General features: G+C 34.0%; 2 protein-coding genes across 3 annotated transcripts in view; one reads left to right on the top strand and one right to left on the bottom strand.

Moving 5' to 3' along the window:
- The window catches only part of LOC112676069 (uncharacterized), a 446,166-nt gene that overhangs the window by 337,480 nt on the left and 87,897 nt on the right, over window positions 1-20,789 (top strand). The window lies entirely within an intron of this gene.
- LOC112666841 (ral guanine nucleotide dissociation stimulator-like) overlaps window positions 1-20,789 on the bottom strand; it is a 471,056-nt gene that overhangs the window by 365,880 nt on the left and 84,387 nt on the right. The window lies entirely within an intron of this gene.

The following is a 20,789-nucleotide window of genomic DNA, read 5'->3' as shown; positions in this document are numbered from 1 at the left end:
TTCATTAGAATCAATTTAAGACAATCAAAGTTTTGTGTTTTTAAAAAGAAAGCCAAATTAACATGTAGAATCAGAAGCAATTAAATCTGTATTTTAAACATTTTCAGTATGTCCATATGAGACATAGTTAGTTTCATAAAGAACTATGATTCATAGCAATACATTCTCTTAGTGTTATATCTCAACTTACTTCTACACAGTGTAATTAATTACCTGAGGAGCTTCTACTTAAACATTTCTCCCAGTAGGTCACATGATTTCTGTGGGATATGCATTTTCATTACCAGTAGCACAGCTAATGTGATAAATAAGTGGAATCACATCTTTAAGAGTGCAATTATACAGAGGGATTGATGGCTTCTATAAAAGCATCTAAAACTTAGGCTAATAATGCTACATATTAGGTGTGACTTTTTAGTAGTTTTGAAGGAAAACCAAATTGTACATAGAATAACACTTTAGAAAATAGAATAACCATGTAATTTGCAGAAATAAGAATGACCTACCTACAAAGCTTTGGATGAGCAGGAGAATCAGTTGTTGATGGGCTTGAAAGCATTTGTCTTACATATGACTTTTTTAAATATACAACTACTTTTGTTCTATCAACTTCCTAATTTGCAAATTCTAGGCTTAGATCCTAAAGTATGTTATTTCATCACTAGTATCACTCTATATTACTAGTTAGCTGTTTTATTTTATTTTTTTGTTTGTGAAGGACAAATTGAACACTAATTAATTTAATTTGTGTTAACATTATCTCTAAATAATCTGATTTGGTATGATCCCATTACCAGATTCCCTTACATAAGAACAATCTCATTAACAAGGCCCTGAGATAGCACTTTAGATCCATTTGGTAACACAGATACAGGCATAAACTCATTACATGATGCACTCTCCATTCTTAAATTGATGAGGTTTGCTCTAGCTATTGTTTGGGAGTAATATGCCTATAATCTAGTATTTCTGGAAGGAATAAAGAAAATCACTGTTTTTAAGAGAAAAGCTTATAAAGAGAAGGAAAGAGGAAGGAAAGGAAGGAGGGAAAGAAAGCAAAGACAGACTGAAAAATTAAAGGTATAAATGATTTCTTAATCACACTACACAATAAGGTAATACTTATTAAGTTATAGAAACATTTTAACCTGCGCTACTCAACCCCATAGAGGTTCTGATTATGACTCAATGCTATTAAATTATTTGAAGACAGAAAACTATAAATACTTCGCCATTGTTACTGAGACTGTCTTGTATCTTCAAGGAAACTGATATGAATGTGCATCTCTTATTTGAATTTTGGTTAAAAATTAGCAATACACTAAGTCTACTGACAGTATTTGATTGATAAATCTAAGATCCTGTGTTATTTCAGTACCCTCCTCTTACTGAAATATTGAAATATAATGGGTGGTTGAGTACGGGTGTGTGCAGGAAGCCAATGCTCAGGGCACCAGACAGAAAGCAAAGCTTCTTTATTTCCTTTATGTTAGGATTCAAACTGAAGTACTGTGGGCAAATTAAAACTGATATGACAGGAAAGTTTTCTGATACCCTCTTTCATTTCCAAGCTGGTAGATATCTGGATTTTTTATGTGGCTAAAATGAAAGCATGAATTGTAGGGAGATAAGTTTTAATTTTTTTTAAATGTGTAAGTTTTATTTAGGAAAATAATAGCATTATAAGCTATCTAAGGAAGAATAGGAGTTTCTACCTTAATCCTTCTTTCCTGATTCCCACTCCCCAAAGGTAAACCTATGCGACTCATCATCTATTTCTTCTGGCATGTTGCATTGTATTTCTAAACATTGGAATCGCTAATGTCACAATTTCTAGATTTTTCTGTTTATGAATAGTTGTCTGCCTGCTGTGGATTGTGATGATGTAACCTTGTTCAAAGTCCTGTTACCCATCTTCCTCGCCACATACTTTCCAGTACTCATGTCTCAGTTCCTGGCTCAATGTTCTACTATTTAATTTTATTATTATCATAATAAGTAAACTGGCTCCCATCATTTATTGTTCCTATTACATTTCCTGTTTGGGACAGCATTTTGCTTTTCTTGGAGCTAGTAATGATTTCATGTGAGTGTATGTGTGTATTTTCTTTCTTCCTATCACTGATTGATTAACCTAGGCTTTCCAAGAGAACTGTAGAACTCATCTCAACATGCTCAAATATTTTATCAGGTAAGATATCCATTCCATCTTTTTTTTTCTTGGACTCACGTTTCCTGAAACACTTGGTGTTCATCTTGCTTCCTGAACTGGTTGTGTTCTAGATCTGACAAAGAGCTGTTGTAGAGGAACATTTTATTTTGTTCCTGGGAAGTCTTGTGCCTTTTTTCTGTATTGAATACTTATCTTTTGTTTCCCACACTGTTTATTTTTTATGATTCACTTTTATCATTTTTATGAAACATGTACTCTAGTAGCTTTCTGAAAAACAATACATGAAGATAAATATTTTGAAGCTTGCTATTCTTAAATGGTCTTTGTACCATTTGATATATTCTTTATATCCTTTGATATTTAGGTTGACATTGATATCCATTTTTGATTTAAATATAAAGTTTATTGATATTTTGGTCAAAACTGCAGGTTTTTTACTATTAGCTTTGTGACACTCACTAGCTACTTGCTCCCAATATTTATTTGCATTGTTTTCCCTTTATTTCCTTTGTGGTGTCTGTGTGCTTATCAGAAAGACATCAACTGGGGATCCCTGGGTGGCTCAGTGGTTTGGTGCCTGCCTGTAGCCCAGGGCGTGATTCTGGGTCCCAGGATTGAGTCCCACATCAGGCTCCCTGCATGGAGACACAGCCCTCTGCCTGTGTCTCTGCCTCTCTCTCTCTCTCTCTCTCTGTTTCTCTCATGAATAAAATCTTAAAAAAAAGACATCAACTATCTACCATTATCAATTAGATTTGGTTACTGTAGAGACTGAATAACAGTGGCTTAAATCAAATATTTCTCTCTTCAGGTAGCTGTCTAAATATCCTCAGTTGAAGGCTGACATGATACCTCCCCTATATTAGGAATCTAGTTTATTGATTCTTAAATCTCTACTGTTCCACCATATGGCTTCCATTTTATCATTTGCCATGGCTGGCCCAGCCACTTGCATGCATGTCAGTTAGCAGGAAGAGGAGAAGGGAGAGTAGGGCACCCGTTACCTTTAATGGCATTGCCAAGAAGTCACACATATCAAAAACTTTATACTTTGCAAGCCAAAAAAATATAATTATTTTCTTTTCTGAACACTCCATTTGCATAGCATTGTGATATATTTTTAAAGAATGCATTTCATTTATGTTGCCTGGCTTTATACATTTACTGGAATTTTTTTAAAACTAAGAACGCTGCCTCCTAAAAAAAAACAACAAAAAACAAACAAAAAACAAAAAAAAAAACCTAAGAATGCTGCTTATTTCTTCTGAGCTGTTTCGTTTTGTTGGTTTTTTGTTTTTGCTATTGGTATGGACACATGCATGGTGATCTCTGGAAAACTATAATTAAAAATAGGGCAGTAAGGTGGCGATTGGAAACACTTTTTGGATGGGTTTCATTAACAGAGTAAAGAATTTTACCATAGTGTGGTTAATAAGAGTATGTTAATCCACTGGGCAAATCTGAAATGTCATCATGTTTTGACGTTTGGTCTGTTCCACGGCTCAGAAAGAATCCTGGGAAGTATGTTAAGAAGAGAGCAGAGGGGTGTCACCATGCACTTTGCAGGCTTGCATTCATTCTTAATTTCATTCCTTCTCTGAGTTTAGTTATTTGATTCCAGAGCCTTACTAATCCAGCCTTCTCAGAGACTTTACTTTCTCTATTATGCTGTGGTGGGAAATCTACATTCTCTTGGTAGCAAAGCCTTGCAGAAAAAAGTCTAGAGGCCTCAGTCATACTACTTGCAGTCTTAACTCTCACATTCCAGCCTTCAGAGATAGTTGTTGCATCCAAAGTTCTGAGACCCCTGTTTTCTGTTGGATAAATTAGCTGCTATTAATTGGCTCCATGACTGTAAGGATTATCTTCCTTTCACTGCTAAGTCAGTTGTCCTTATTTATCTACTTTCCCTCAAAATTCATCAACATTTTTTATCTGTACTTGTATTGGAATACAATTTGATATTTTATTTGTATTGCTGGGGTTTAAGGAGGGAACAGAGAGAAAACCATTGGATAAATCCTTCGTACATAAGTGGAAGTTTCCTAAATTTACTTATGGAGTAGCTTTGAGGGTAACAAAGGAATATTTTATCTTGTAAAACACAAGAGCAGGGAATAGAGATGTGTTGCTCCCAAATGGCAAACTGCTGAGATTGCATCTGTATGAGATACCTGGAAGCTAGATCTCAGGTCTCTGAACTCTCATCCTCAGCAAGAGGACATGACACAAAGCAGGAAGGCCAAGAAAAACTTCAGCAATGAGGACAGGCCATTTTTCAATTTGTAGGCTACCCAGGCAGAAAGAGGACCCTCCTGAGACATAGTCATGTTCTATCCCTCTGTTAGAACTGTCAACCAGATGCTACCTAGAAACACAGATCTTTGATAAAGTCCTGTCTTTTGTCAACACACTAAAAGTCTTATCCCTATTACATCATAAGACTCATAACACTTCTTTTGTGCATGTTACTAAATTCCTCCTACTGGAACTTTACTAGAACCAGGATTAATCTAATCACTGAGTAGTTAAAGGTGTGCCTGGAATCCTGAGATTTTGCTCAGCCTTTCTGAAATGCTTTAATCAACTTTTAAAATTACCATTCTTTATAAGCTAAACAATTATTTTTACGTGTGATATAGCCATAATTATGGAAAGAAAAGCATTGAATTAAACATACTACCTGGGGATCCCTGGGTGGCGCAGTGGTTTAGCGCCTGCCTTTGGCCCAGGGCGCGATCCTGGAGACCCGGGATCGAATCCCACGTCAGGCTCCTGGTGCATGGAGCCTGCTTCTCCCTCTGCCTGTGTCTCTGCCTCTCTCTCTCTCTCTCACTGTGTGCCTATCATAAAAAAATTAAAAAAAAAACATACTACCTGGAGTGTGGATAGTTACATTAGACTGCACTTGGTGTAATAGTTTTTTGTTACTTCTGTAATAAGTTGCCACAAACTTAGTAGCTTAAAAGAACCACAGAAATTTATTATGCTACAGTTCTAGATATCAGAAGTCTAAAAGGAGTCAGAAAGGCTGCATTTCTGTTCAAACTCCTTGTGGGAAAGGGAGAAGGCAAAAACTGGAATCTGTACCTTTGCCTCTTCTAGTTTCTAGAGAGTATCTTTATTCTTCTTTCATGATCCCATCATCACATCGTCTGAACCTCTGCTTGTTATTGTATCTCCTTCTCTGACTCTAACCTTCTGGCCTCCATTTTATAAGAACCTTTGTGATTGTGTTGGGCCCACCTAGGTAATCCAGGATAATGGTCTCATCTCCAGGATTCTTTTTTTTTAATGCCTTTTAAAAAACTATTTATTTATTTATTTGAGAGAGAGAGAGAGAGAGAGAGAGAGAGAGGAACAGATAGAAGAGCCTAAAGTAGGAAGGAAAGGGAGAAGCAGACTCCCTGCTGAGGATACCATACAAGTGGGTCTCAATCCCAGGAGCCAGGGATCATGACCTTAGCTGAATGCAGAGGCTCAACCAACTGAGCTACTCAGATGCCCCTCACCTCCAGGATTCTTAAGGTAATAACCATTAGTCCATTTGCCATGCAAGGCAACATAATTACAGGTCTGGATATTAGGAAACAGACATCTTTGAAGAACAATTATTTGGTCTACCATGCTTTGGAATCATGAAATTATCTCTAATTATTAGATCTACTTACAATACTTAGTATGTTGTTACTTACACACACACACACACACACACACACACACCACAATATTCCAAAGACTGTGCTCCATCTTAACTTTCTCTTAGGTAAACATTTTTCTTCCAACATAGGGATTTTATCCCCAAAATATATAGCTATCATTTTTAAATAATGAACATAGTTCTGTTATATAAAATAGTCATTTACAAAGATGTTTTAAGATGTGTGTGTTAACAGAAATGACAAACATAGGGGAAATCTTGTATTTCCTTTTTGATACAATAGTAAACATGCTATGTTGTTACTCAGTCTTAAAAAAATTGTGTATGTTGACAATTCTAATGTTAATTGTGTATTTTGTACTAAGAAGCATGTTTGGGTTTATTGAGTTCTTTTTGAGTCTTTTGCCAATCAGTTACAAATAAATGGAACATGTAGTTATTTTGTTAAAATAACCAGTTGAAAAATAGATATTTATGCAATTTAGTTGCTAAACTCATAGAAAAAAACTATAATATATTGAACATGTGCCTGTTAGTTATTCTAAGCCTAACAGTTTAAATCCTAACCTCAGTGAGATTTCCATGTTAATTGAGTATGCCAACCAGGTATCTAGCTATTCTTGGAGTGTTGTCATTTCAAATATTTGGTCACCTTCTTTTCAGACCATTTTGTTTTGGAAAATATGCTCAGAATGCAATTAAGATATACTTTGAGGGACTGCAAGGCACACACCAGGAGAAACGTTAGCACACACAGAAAATGCCAGAGCCACTTACTTTTGTATTACTAAACAAGCAAAGACTTACTTTGTATAAGAAAAAAAAATCCACATAGGCTTTTTGTGTACCCTCAGTTCATGTGCTTTGTTAATTTTTTAAAACTTTTATACATGGGATTCTTAACTAATTTGATTCTTTTTTACTGGCATTCATTAAGCTTTTCCTCTCTCCTGGATCTCCTCAAAACATAAACACCCAAATCTCTCTCATCCTTGACTTTCTTAATTTCTGCACCATTTTCATCTCTGCCAAGTTTCTTGAAAGAACAATAGGCCGGTATAATCCCAATTCATACTACAGTGCTCTGCCTTCAAATTTATAACTCCATTTTTCCTCTGAAACTTCTTTCTAAAATAAATTCTATATTCAAAACAAATAGGAATTCTGAGTGCCTGTCTTGATCATCGATTGTTTTAAGTATCTGTGTCATCTTCCTTTTTTCTTTTTCTCCTGTACCCCTCCATATTTCCTTTTTCTTTTAAATCTGAAGATCTCAGGATCCACCCCATGATATGCAGGATTCCAAAATGGCAGCCCAAAACTGTGCCACCCTATACCTGTGAAATATGATGTAATATCACCTCTGTGATCATATCATGTTGTATAGCACAGGAAATTTATTTGATTGGACATGAACTAATCCTGTGAACCATTTCAAAAACAGTTTCTATCTGGCTTAGCAGACGGAAACATTTGAAACAGAAGGATGTGATGCACTGTGGATGGCTTGAAGATAGAGGAGATTATCTGACATGGAAGTAGGTGACTTCTAGAAGCTGAGAGCAGCTCTCATTTAACAGACATTGAAGAAATGAGGACTTCAGTCTTACAACTTCAAGGAACTAATTTTCTTTTGAGAATCCAAATGAGCTTGAAAGGGAGAGCCCTAATTCTGGATGAGAAAATAGCTGGTCAACATTTTGATTTCAACCTGAACAGAGAATCTGACCAACCCTGCTACACTTCTGACTTACAAAAACTTGAGTTATTAAATGGGGATTGTTTTAAGTTAAATGGTTTATGGTAATTTATTACACAACCATAGAAAATTAATATATATTCTTTAAGATGTTCCTTTTATTATTGATATTTTTGTATACAGGAAAATGCCATCCTGTCTTGATGTTTAAAAACCACTTGAATATTCATAAACACTATATATATATATGTTTATATTTATAAATATAAAGAGGAACCAGTTGTTGAAGGCGATCAGTTTATATAGTCAGATTGAGAACAACTGAATAGAAATCATCACTCTATTAGTCAATATAGACATATAACAGGCATTCAGTGTAAAATCCAAGTTCAAGTTCCACAGACCAAATGTTTTATATTTAAACAATATTTTGCTATCAACCATCCTAGAAATAGTCAGAACTTTATTCATGAATTTTAGTCTAGAAATCTCCATCGATTTGAAACAAAATTGCATAGATAACCCAATTATCCTTCCTTTCACACTTGTTGATTTCTATCTCTGGAGGATTATTTTCAACATACTTGTAGAAACTAAAAATATTTAAGTTCAGTAGTCTAGAATAATACTTCCAAAAGTATTTTATTTTTTTTCTTTTTGAATTAAAAAAAATATGTGAATTAGAAATGCTAAATACCTAAGAGTTCTCATCTGAATTCACTGCTATCTCTCTGCTTGTAACACAATACCAATCTATAACAACTGAAAATAAAAATTTAAGAAGAATGCAATAAATCAATATGGAAGTCACAATAAAGAATTTGCTATCCAGGGCAGCCCAGGTGGCTCAAGCAGTTTAGCACTGCCTTTGGCCCAGGGCCTGATCCTGGAGACCTGGGATCGAGTCCCACGTCAGGCTTTTTGCATGGCGCCTGCTTCTTCCTCTGCCTGTGTCTCTGCTTCTCTCTCTCCTCTCAGTGTATTCTCAGAAATAAATAAATAAAATCTTAAAAAAAAGAATTTGCTATCCAAAAATTTATATTTGTATATTGAGGCATTTGCCACACATTCAGAGTGCCAAAAAGAAATATCTGTATTACTTTGTTAAAAAAATAGAATCAGGACAGTTCAAAGATATACAAACTCGGTGAGTATGTTGTGTTGAAAGTTTTTTAAAATTGTTTTACAGATGGCTAAATCACAGGTGATCAACTACATTTCTCCCTACATTTTTATTTTTATTAAATTTATTGAGCTAAAGTCAAAAGACAGAGAGAAAGAGAGAGAGAAAGAGAGAGAGAGAGAGAGAGAGAGAAATGGGGAAAAAAGAACATATATCCCGAGCTATACATTATGTAAGTTTGAGATACTGAGTTTATGGTTTATCAAAGATTTGACTTGAACTATACTGTAGACTAAATGGACCTAACATGTATATGCAGAACATTTCATGCAATAGCAGGATACACATTTTTCTCAAACACATATAGCACATTCTCCAGGATAGACTGTGTATGAGGTAAGAAAACAAATCTTAGAAAATTTAAAATTGAAATAATAACAAGTATCTTTTTTTGACAATAGTGATATGTAAGGAGTAATTAGTAACAGGAGGAAAGGAGGAAAATTCACAAATATGTGTCAATTAAACAATATGCTCCTGGACAACCAGTGGGTCAAAGAAAAAATCAAAAGAGGAATAAAAAATATCTTGAGAAAAATAAAAAGTGAAACACAATATTCCATATACACAGGATGCAGAAAAGACAGTCATAAGAGGGAAATTTGTAGTGATAAACACCTAAATTAAGAAAAAAGAAGGATCTTAAAGAACTTACCTTACATTTCAAGGAACTAGAAAGAAGAAACTCAGAAGTTTAACAGAAGGAATGAAATAACGATCAGAGCAGAAATAAATGCAATAAAAAATTTAAAAAGCAGTTGAAAAGATCAATGAGACTAAGAGCTGGTGTTTGAAAACATTTTACAAAATTTGACAAACAAGCTATATTAAGAAAAAAGAAATTCAAATGAATAAAATCAGAAATGAAAGAGGACACAATGCAACTAATTATATGCCAATAAATTGGAGGAACTAGAAGAGACACATGGTTGTAAACATACTAACTACCAAGACTCAATCATGGAAAAATAGAAAATCTGAAAAGACCAATATTTAGTAAGGAGATTGAATCAGTAATCACAAATATCCAAACAAAGAAAACCCCAGGACCAAATGGTTTCACTGGTGAATTTTATCAAACAATAAAAGAAGAATCTTCACAAACTCTTCCAAAAACTTAGAGAAGGGAACTCTTCTAGCCTCATTGTATGAGGCTAGCATTACTCTGCTGCCAAGGTCAGATAGAGACACCAAATAAGAAACTATAGACCATATCTCTGAGGAAAATAGAAATTTGAAACTGGATTCAACAGGATATTAAAAGTCATACACCATATCAAGTAAGATTTATCCCTGGAATACAAGGATGATTCATCATACATAAATCAATCAATGTGATACACGTTTATAGAATAAAAGTTGAAAATGATCATTTCAATAGATGCAGAAAGAAAGACATTTGATGGAATTCAACATCCATTCATGACAAAAACTCTCAATAAATTATATGGAAGGAACATACCACAACTCTATGTGATATATTTAAGGCCATTTATGACAAGCGCACAGCTAACATGCTCAATGAAGAAGGAATGAAAGCGTTTTTATACAAGATCAGTAGTTAGACAGGATATCTGTTCTTACCACTCCTATTCAACTAGTTCTGGATATTCCAGCCAGAGCAATTAGATAAGAAAAAGAAATATCCAAGTCAGAAAGAAAGAAGAAATATTTGCTGTTTGAAGATTATATGATCTTATAGATACAGAAAATTCTAAGGATTCCACAAAAAAGCTATTATAGCAAATTCATTAAAATTGCAGGATTCAAAATCAACATAAAAAATTAGCCGTGTTACCGTAGACTAACAACATGATATCTGAAAAAAGAAATAAAGAAAAGAAACTCATTTACAGTAGCATCAAAAACAATAAAAACCTGTATACTGAAAACTGGAAGACTTGGATGAAAGAAATGAAGAAGTTGTAAATGAATAAAAAGATCCAACCCCATGTTTGTGGACTGTAAGAACTGATATTAAAATAACCATATTACCTCAGACAAATCAAAATTCCAATGGATTTTTCTCCTAGAAATAAAAAGAGAATTCTAAAATTCATACAGAACCACAGATGACCTTGAATAGCCGAAGTAATCCTAAGAATTAAGAGCAAAGCCAGGGGCACCACACTTGCAGATCTGAAATTATATTATAAAGCTATCATAATCAAAACAGTATGTTACTGACATAAAAATAGGTCGGTAGACTATGGAACAAAATTGGGATCCTAGAAATGAACCCTCAGATATATAGTTTACTAATATTTGACAAGGCAGCCAAGATACTTAATGAAGAAAGTAGAGTTTCTTCAATCAATGGTGTTTGGAAAACTGGATAATCATAAGGAGAAGAATTAAATTGGACTCCTATCTTACACCACTCACAAAAACTACCCAAAATGGATTAAAGACTATGAAACTCTTAATAAAAAAAAAATAAGGAAAAGCTTTATCGGTTTCACAATGATTTTTGAATATGCCACCCAAAACACAAGCAAGAAAAGCAAAAATAAATAAATGGAATATGTGAAATTTTATCATAGCGAAAGAAAAAGTAACAATACAATGGGGGAAAAAACTATGTAGTTTTTTTTTTGTAAGGATATAATATTTGTAAACTATCTGTTAAGGGGTTACTATTTGAAATAGTAAAATATGTTCAAAATATAATAGCAGAAACAAAGCAACTCAAATACTATGATTTGTAAAATGGACAGATGCGAATACACTTTTCCAAAGAGGGCATACAAGTGGCCAAAAAATATATTAAAAGATATTCAATATCACACATCAAGGAAATGCAAATGAAACCACAATGATATATCCCCTCAAATCTGTTAAAATGGTTGCCTTTTAGAGAAGAAATAATGAGTGTTGCAAAGAAGTGGAGTAAAGGGACCATTTGTGTGCTATTGTTGGGATTGTACATTGGTACAGCCACTACTGAAAATAGTGGAGGAACTGTTGATATGTCAGTCAAAGGGTACAAACTTCCATTTAGAAGATGACTATTGGAGAGTGAACGGTTCAATATGGTGACTATGGTTAACATTGCTACATTAAATACTTGAAAGTTACTAAGAGTTACTAAGTTACTTGAAAGCTAGTACTTTCAAGTACTTTCAAGTACTAAGTAAGTTACTTGAAAGTTTTAGTAACTTGAAAGTTACTCAAAGTTACTAAGAGAATAGATTCTCTCTCACACACATGTAATTATGTGAGATAATGGAGGTTTTAACCAACTTTAGTGTGGTCATCATTTCACGATACACACAAGTATCAAATCACCATTTGTGTACTTTAAACTAACGCAATGTTATATGTCAATTCTATCTCAAAACTCCAGAAAAACTAAACTTCGTTGGTTAGGACATTTTTGAATTACAAAAATATGGGGAATACGTATATAGTACGGTGTCCACATACCTCAGATCCAGTTCCCTCTATGGTGAGATCTTACATTCTAGCATGGTACATTGCTATAGCTAATGAACCAGTACTGATGCATTATTACCAACTTACATAACTTGAGTTTTTCTGTTCCAGGATCTCATACCATATTACATTTCCATTTTCATGTCTCTCCAGACTCCACGGTAACAGTTCTTCAGACATTCCTTGTTTCTGAGGACCTTATCAGTTTTTTAAATTGCTGGACAAGTGTTTTGTAGAATGTCTATCTGTTGGGATTTGTATAATGTTTTTATGAGAGTAGACTGAGGTTATGTGTTGTGGAGGAAGATCATGGAGGTAAAGCATCATTTCCAACATGTCATATCAAGTGTACATACTATCAACATGACTTGTCACTATTGATATTGACCTTGATCACCTAATAGAAATGATTTTTGTCAGATTTCTCCACTATAAAGTTACTCTTTCTTACTCATCCTGTACTGTGCTCTGGAAGAAAGTCAGTATACACAATGCAAGAAAATAAAGTAGTGTTGAATTTCACACAGATTTTAAATTTTTGTGAGTGTATGCTGATATAAATAAATTATCAGATGAATTAATCAACAGAGGAGACAAACCGATGCAGAAGAATTCCAAATTTCTGTAGTAATAATTTAGTTCAAGAAGGTAGAACCCCGTAACTTCCCCCTCCATTTTTTTTAATTCCTGAGGGACAAAGAGGGAGGCAGAGACACAGACAGAGGGAGAAGCAGGCTCCATGCAGGGAGCCCAATGTGGGACTCGATCCTGAGCCGAAGGCAGATGCTCAACTGCTAAGCCACCCAGGTGCCCCAACTTCCCACATCTTAGGTGACTTTCCTTTTGACTTTTTATGTCTGAGCAGATATATTAGATGACAGACTAGGAGTAGAGAATATTTAAGCATATGATGGCTGGTATTTTCCAAAAAAGTTAATAAAGTCACTTACATTCTTATTCAAGCATTCTTTTTTTTAAATTTTTTTATTTACTTATGATAGTCACAGAGGGAGAGAGAGAGAGAGGCAGAGACATAGGCAGAGGGAGAAGCAGGCTCCATGCACCAGGAGCACGACGTGGGATTCGATGCTGGGTCTCCAGGATCGCGCCCTGGGCCAAAGGCAGGCGCCAAACCACTGCGCCACCCAGGGATCCCTTATTCAAGCATTCTAATGAAACCCTAAGCTAAGCATTATACTTACTAATGACACAGTGGAACATTTAAAACAAAAACTTAAAAGTTCTTTGAGAAAAAAATTATATAAAAGAACAAAGAAATTATATGAAAATTAGATAAAAAATTGGAAAGAGGGATCCCTGGGTGGCTCAGCGGTTGAGCTTCTGCCTTCAGCCCAGGACCTGATCCTGGAGTCCCGGGATCAAGTCCTGCATCGGGCTCCCTGCATGGAGTCTGCTCCTCCCTCTGCCTGTGTCTCTGCCTCTCTTTCTGTGTCTCTCATGAACAAATGAATACAATCTTTAAAAAAATTGGAAAGAATTTCCAGGAAAGAGAATAAAAATCTTATTAGTGAAGTGATAGATTTGAAGCCTTGTAAACAGCTCCCAGATTTCTAATGTATTTTCACAAGGGTATACTTTTAACTATACACAGCCACCCATACATGCATATATATTCCATACATTTGAGTTTTCTACATGTACAAAACTCAAATGTACACTCACATGTCTCTGTGAGTGAATGTGTACATGTGTGCATGTGTCAGTATATGTGAATGTGTTTGTATATGTCTAAGTGAATAATGTCACTATTAGCATACTCCTTTATGTGTCAAACAGTTTGAGAAATTCCTTGGTTTATTCCATGGGAACTTTCATAAGCTGGAAAACAAAGTGTCTTAACTGGTAAATTACAAAATCTATGATATGTCAGGAGGTTATATAAAATTACCTACATTTAATATTAATGATCATTCATTCTCTTGTGAATATATATTGATAAATTTTTTCCAATGTATGTGATTTAAATACTTTTCATCATGATTTAGAAAAAATGGTGAAATTTGATGGTTTTGGAAAAATAATTTATGATACCTCATGCACAAAATATCTTCAATCAATGTTTGAATTGGTTTTATTTAAATCTAAGTATTTTTCTGATTATTTAGAAGGGCATGTTAATTTCTTCCTACATTTTAAGTTATGTAAAATGCCATCAATTATTTATGAAATCTTATTTTGGCAAATTTTAGCCATTTCCATTTTCACTGACAATAAAATTGATATAAAGATGCAAAGGTGCTTGTCACCTACGTTGTTGGCTTTTTTTTTGTTTTTTAAGATTACAAAGCTACAATGTGAAAAACTAAAGATAAATCTTGGCATTGGCAGAAATATGGTTGTCTTGGGGTGCCTGGGTAGCGCTGTTGTTAAAGCAACTAACTTTTGCTTTTGGCTCAGGTCATGATTTCAGGATCCTGAGACCCAGCCAGTGTTGGGCTCTGCACTTTGTAAGGAGTCTGCTTAAGTCTCTCTATCCCTCTGCCTCTGCCCCTCCCCCCATTTCTTTCTCACATAAATAAATCTTTAAAAAAGTAACATCGTTGAATTAAAATAGTATGAGATTACCAAAATATGTAAAAATACTTTGTGTAAATTACCTTTACTTTTCTTCACTCAGCATGGTGGTTAGGGACAGAAAAGAGTAGTGGTCTCTTAGGCACATAATGTTTATAAGTTCAGGATTTTGTGTACTCAGAATTGTTTTCTTTTTTTTTTTCCAGAATTGTTTTCTAAATGACATAATCTTGCTTAAAACATCACCCAGAAACCCATTTGCTCTGACAAGAGACTTTTTAATTAACAGTCACATCTGTGCTATTACACTATATTTTTGCAAAGCTAGCAACAACTTAAACCACATTATTAAATCATGAAAAAAATGCATAAATCTCAATGGACTTGTTTGGTGTTTCAAGAGCCAGAAATAGTGATCCCTATGCCTCTAGGGTCTTGCCTTGAATTACTTAAATGTTTTGTAATGATATTATTAAATATTTAACAGTCGAATATTTTGAGCTCCTTTCAAATATAAATGACATTAAAAATTAACCTGTTTAAACTATTAAAGGTTACCTGAATGAAATTGATTAGAAATATATTTCAAATCTATTTAAAGTAGCAGTGGTGCTAGAGGATGCAATTTTCCAAGAGATCAATAAACCAATAGTTTAATATTAAAATTAAATATATATCAAACTTTGAAAATATAGGGGGCCTATAGGTCTGGGTCCGTTTAAAAACATTAAGATGAATTGTTCTTGCTATATTGTCCTCATCTAACTTCTGTATACAAAATCTTTATTTAAAAAAAAGACCGGCCTTATTATATATATAGCTTTATTAATACCATAAGATCAAATGCTAAATTCTCCTCACCTTCAGGGTTTTCATATTATTTCTTTCCCTTTTAATGTATTATTTTCTAATCATTTCCTGAAAAGTTGACTAGAAATTTTGCAACGTCTTTTTTACCTTTAAATTAGAATGCACATCCTAACTCAGGAATTCATATTTAATATTTGATAATAAAATATTACTGAAATAGGGGAAGTGTGAAATCTATATTTATTCAGTAAATTATTTTCTTTTAAAGTCTTTATCAAGTTAATAGCTATATTCTGCCCTTAAAAAGTATAGGATTTCAGAATCATAATGAGGTACATATTGAACATATTACTATTAGGTCTTATTAAGGAAAATATAATTGTACACAGTGGAAAAGCATTTAATATTATGTCAAATCACTTCATGGAAAATTGTTGAAGCTTTACTCAACTTTAAATCAAATGCAAATCCAAGAAGTAATTATAATTGATTTTATGGAAGAGTAAAGCAGAACTTTTAAAAATCTGTTTCTTAGAAAGTTGTGAATAACACAATTTAATTTGTCTTGATATCACTGGAGACCAGGAAAAGCTGATTTAATTTGGTAATGATAAGACTTGTCCTCCTTTTAAATACAATATTTAAAATATCTCAGCTAACTCTAATGATTTACTGATTTATATAAAAAATTCAGTGCAGCATATAATAATATTGTTTTGTCACAGAAAGTAAAAAATAAAATAAAGAAATAAAAAGAAAGGGACCATGAACTGTGGTTCTGTAATTTAGAAAGAGGAATATGTGAATGTTTGATGTTTTTAATGAAAGGATAGTTGTAATTGGTATTATTTAATGCAGTCTATACAAATAAATTTATACCTATACCAAGGAGCATGAGTACATGAATTTAGAGTGTGACTTTTTCCTTTTTATCTTTGTGAAATACTTCTTTTAAATTACCTTTTCTATTTATGCATTCATTAAATAAACCTACACAATATTTTATTATGTCTAGACACATATTACACATTTTCATGGAGATTTATTATGCAACATCATGCCTCTCTTCTTGCAGAATTACAAATATTATATATACCATATAATTGAGATTTGGGTTGCTAAATGCATCTCATCTTTAAAATGAAACAGACTTTAGTAACCCAAGCCAGAAAAACAAAATAGGATTAGCTTTTGATTTAAGGAGAAAAAAAACAAAGCAAAACAAAAACAAGAAACAGAAAAACTACATCTTTTTCTGAGGCAGCAGAGAAATAAGAAAAGTTATTTCAGATGCTGTTAAGGTTGTAGGTAGTTAAGTACCCCTGGTGACTGGGGAAGTGTGAGAGTCTCAGAAAAACTGCTGTCAATAAACATTTTACAAAGCTGTCTAGGAAACTGGAAGAATGTAGAAAGATTATCGATATTGGAGTCCTTGAATCTTCATTGATGTCCATTGGTAGAGTTAGATGATTTGCCAAGATAGGGGTTAGAATCCTGGGTAAAAGAAATGGGAATGATTATGGTAGGATTAATTCAGAATTGGAAGATGAGGGATGATTTATCTCAGGGGAAAGAGAATTTTTTAAATCATCAAGAAAGTGATGGGAATGGTGAACTGTATTGTCTGCATTGGCCAAGAAAAAAAAAAGTCAAACAATAAACGGGTTGTTAAATTAGAAAAATTGTTATTTCAAAGACTTGCGTATAACAATAGAACTGATAAACACAAGTGGTGAAAGGAAGGGTTTGAGTGAAATAGTGTGATAAAAAGTAGAGAAGAGGACTATGACATTGAATAGTCAAGGACAATTTTAGGTACAGCTCTAGTAGTAAGTAGAGATGAAGGCTACTTGAGTTTACTTTAAAATATATTTCTCATGGAGATGAAGTCTATAAACCTCAGTTTCTTTAGATGACAAAAAAAAGATAAAGTGGCTTATTGAAGTATTGCTAAAATTAAGTAATAGCAAGTGATTGATATTGCACCGGGCACAGTGTTATATATTCCATCTATGGGTGAATTTTTAAAATTCATTCGTTAATTTTTTTCCTCTTTCTTCTTAAAGGGATGGTATGATTAGTGATCCCTTTAGTTTCATTTGTCAGATTTGTGTTTTTCAAATGAAATATTGTCTCTGTCTATAATCTACTTCCTCGTGGATTTCTGTATGTCTTCCTGAATTAGTTTTGTCTATCCTTTCACAAATGCAATTCAGTATCAAACCTATCTCAGTCATCTTTCATGTGCAGTGCCTTGGCCACTAGCCAAGTCATAAAGTCTATCAGACTTTCTTTTTTTATTATTATTTATTTATTTATTTTCTATCAGACTTTCTGAAAGCTGTTTTTTGGTCTCTGGGTATCCAGCCCACTGTGATTTGTTTAATGGTTTGACGTTGCTCAATACCTCTTCTCTAGGCATTGTAGATTGTCTCATTATATCAATCTCACATAGTTTCCTGAGTTTCTATCAAGCATACAAGAAAATTCTTCTTTCCATTATTCTGCAGATACTCTGCCTGCATTGTGAGCTATCACCCAAAGAAAAGAGTAAATCTAAAGAGTTTCTCTTTATCTGCATCAATAATTTCACATCTAGCACTGACGTTTTTGTTTTCATGTAGCTTGCTCAAGTGTTCCTTTTTCTCCTATTACATTTTTCATTAAAACGATTTCTGTTTCTTGGCATGGAGTCAAACTAGAAATAATTATTGACTGATTTCTCCATCATTAACTTTGAGAGTTTCTTGCTTGTTGCTCAGCCATTTGTTTGTAGATATATTAATTACAGAATCTATTTCACATACTTTTTTCTAGTATTTGTTTTAACATCTCCCGTGTCTTCTTGAAAAACCTAGAATCTATCAGCCAGATATATAACCCACCTTCTGTGAAATAAGACAGGATAGAAAATTCATGGTTACACTGTAACAGTCATTTGATCTATTCCTCTGTTTATCACTCCTACAATAGGTGATTCAATCTCAAACTCAATTCTCAGTTTTGTTCCAAAGTGGAGATTTTCAGGGCAGTATGAAGCTTTATTAACTCTTTCAGCTCACTGGGATTCCATTATAGTTTGTGCTTTAATGTATGAGAATTAAAGACTTGGTAATAGTGTGTATTTCTAGTAGCTCATCAATATTAATTGCATTTTCATTCACTCATTAGATTTATCTGGGGGTACTCACTGTTATAATTAAGTTGCTTTTAGGTGTACTAAAGGCAACTTAAGTGCCTTAGGTGTACTCTAAGGGTTTAAAAGCAATACTTTCTGAAGGTGCCAGGTTGGTGACCAGAGAGTAACCAAGACCCTGTGAAAATTGGACTATTATATTGACCTCCATTTCACTATTTTTTTTCTCATTAATCTTTATTATGTACCTATTATATACTACATTTAGTGCGAAGCAGTAAGGGTATATAAATATATGCTAGCTTTTTTAGCACTGTTAGTTGAATAGTAACAGACATATTAGATCTTCCTGCAGTGATTTCTTTGGCTCAACAGGCAGCCAATTAGCACTGTAAGACGTAGAACTATAACATCACAAACAAGCTATTTGCGTATTTCAGTACTAAATTAGTTTTCCTTTAATTCAATGAAAGTAATGCTAATGATAAAATCTGATGAGTGAACATGCATTCTCAAGCATTTTCTTTTATCTCCAATTCATTTTATTTTCCTTTATCACTTTTCTTCAACATTGAAAGGGACTCATTAAGGAAAATACAAAGATATTAATGTAAAGATTTAACTGATATAAAGCGTACTGTCCAAGGTACAGGTACATATCAAATAATTTTAGTTAAAATAATGGCACTTGGGAAGCATTTTAGAGTATGGTAATCTCGAAGCTTGATAAACTGGAAGAGCCATCTAGATGTAGTTACATACTATCTTCACTCACCACACTTACAATAAAGAAAACGAAAGATATTTAATTTACCATTGTATTAAGAAATATTTTATGTTCAACAAAATTTTTACTTTAACATTGGGATTGCTTTTTAATTTATGTTTTTTAATAATTCCTTCTAATGACACAAAACCTTCGCTTCAGTTATATTCACTAAGGAATTTCATTCACTAAAAAGCATGTACTAAATCTGATTTGTTAAAAAAAAATCCTGGAATGCCTGGGTGGCTCAGTGGTTGGGTGCCTGTCTGTGGCTCAGGGCGTGATCCTAGGTTCTGGGATCGAGTCCCGCATTGGGCTCCCTGTGAGGAGCCTGCATCTCCTCTGCCTGTGTCTCAACCTCTCTCTCTCGGTCTGTCTCTCATGAATAAATAAATAAATCTTTAAAAAAATCCTTTCCATATTCAGATAGATGAATCTAGTAGTTATGAAAGTATTTCCATAATTTAAATTCAGCCAATCAGTCATGGTACTATTTGGTGTAGTTTTGTTGGACTCTCTAGATAACTTAGGTAATTGGAGAATTACTGCAGATTCTCTGGCAAAGGTGTTTTTATGGGAATAGTGAAGAACTCAGAAGAGTTCTTCTCAATAAATAGTGCAGTGGAACTTGTGAGGTGCGATAGCAAATATGTGATGGCAAGATGAAGGAATTATTGACACAATAAAAGGAGGGAAGGAAAAAATGTGAAAACGTGACTCACTATTTCATATCAGGAGTTTTAAAAAATCATTTGACCAACATGCCAGCATTTTATCAACAACCTGTTAGCCTTGAAGTACATTTCTTATAAGTCAGTTTGATTTTCAAGCATTTTGCCTTACCGTGCCAGCCTTATACCTGGCCAAGAAGAGCTTAGAGCTTCTGATATGGGCCTGATTTCTATGAGGGACTCATTCTGGCTCTTCTCTGGCTATAGCCTTTTCTTCAGGCCCCTGGGGAGAGTGCTGAACCTAATGAACACCTATCTACATTATAGCTGCCTTAGAGATTCTCTTCTACCCGAAATGAGCCTCAGTTTGGTTCCATGGCCTATGCTAGCTTCCTTGCTAGTGTTGAGATATTTTTTTAAATTAACATTTGTTAAATGAGGCCCTTGGGTGAATACTGAGCCACAGTTTAACAAAGACCACAAGGGAAAGTGAAATAGAGAAGTTTATTACTCACAGTACTGGAGGAAGAACACAGCATGCCTTAAGTGACCACATGGGGAGGTCAGGGCAGGGTGTGGGCAGAAAGCAAGCAGCAGACTTGAGGTACATGTCTTTGTTAGGATTTGTGGGTAGAATGCTTTTGGAGTTCCCAGGCTAAGGCTGGATTGGTCAATTTAAACTAACCATGAGACATTTTGGTAAGCTCTAGGATGGTCTTA

The sequence above is a fragment of the Canis lupus genome, chromosome 16 (genome assembly GCF_003254725.2).
Source record: "Canis lupus dingo isolate Sandy chromosome 16, ASM325472v2, whole genome shotgun sequence".
Classification (NCBI taxonomy): Eukaryota; Metazoa; Chordata; class Mammalia; order Carnivora; family Canidae; genus Canis; species Canis lupus.
The sequence above is the reverse complement of the archived record's forward strand: the minus strand, read 5'-3'. Positions and strand labels throughout refer to the sequence as shown.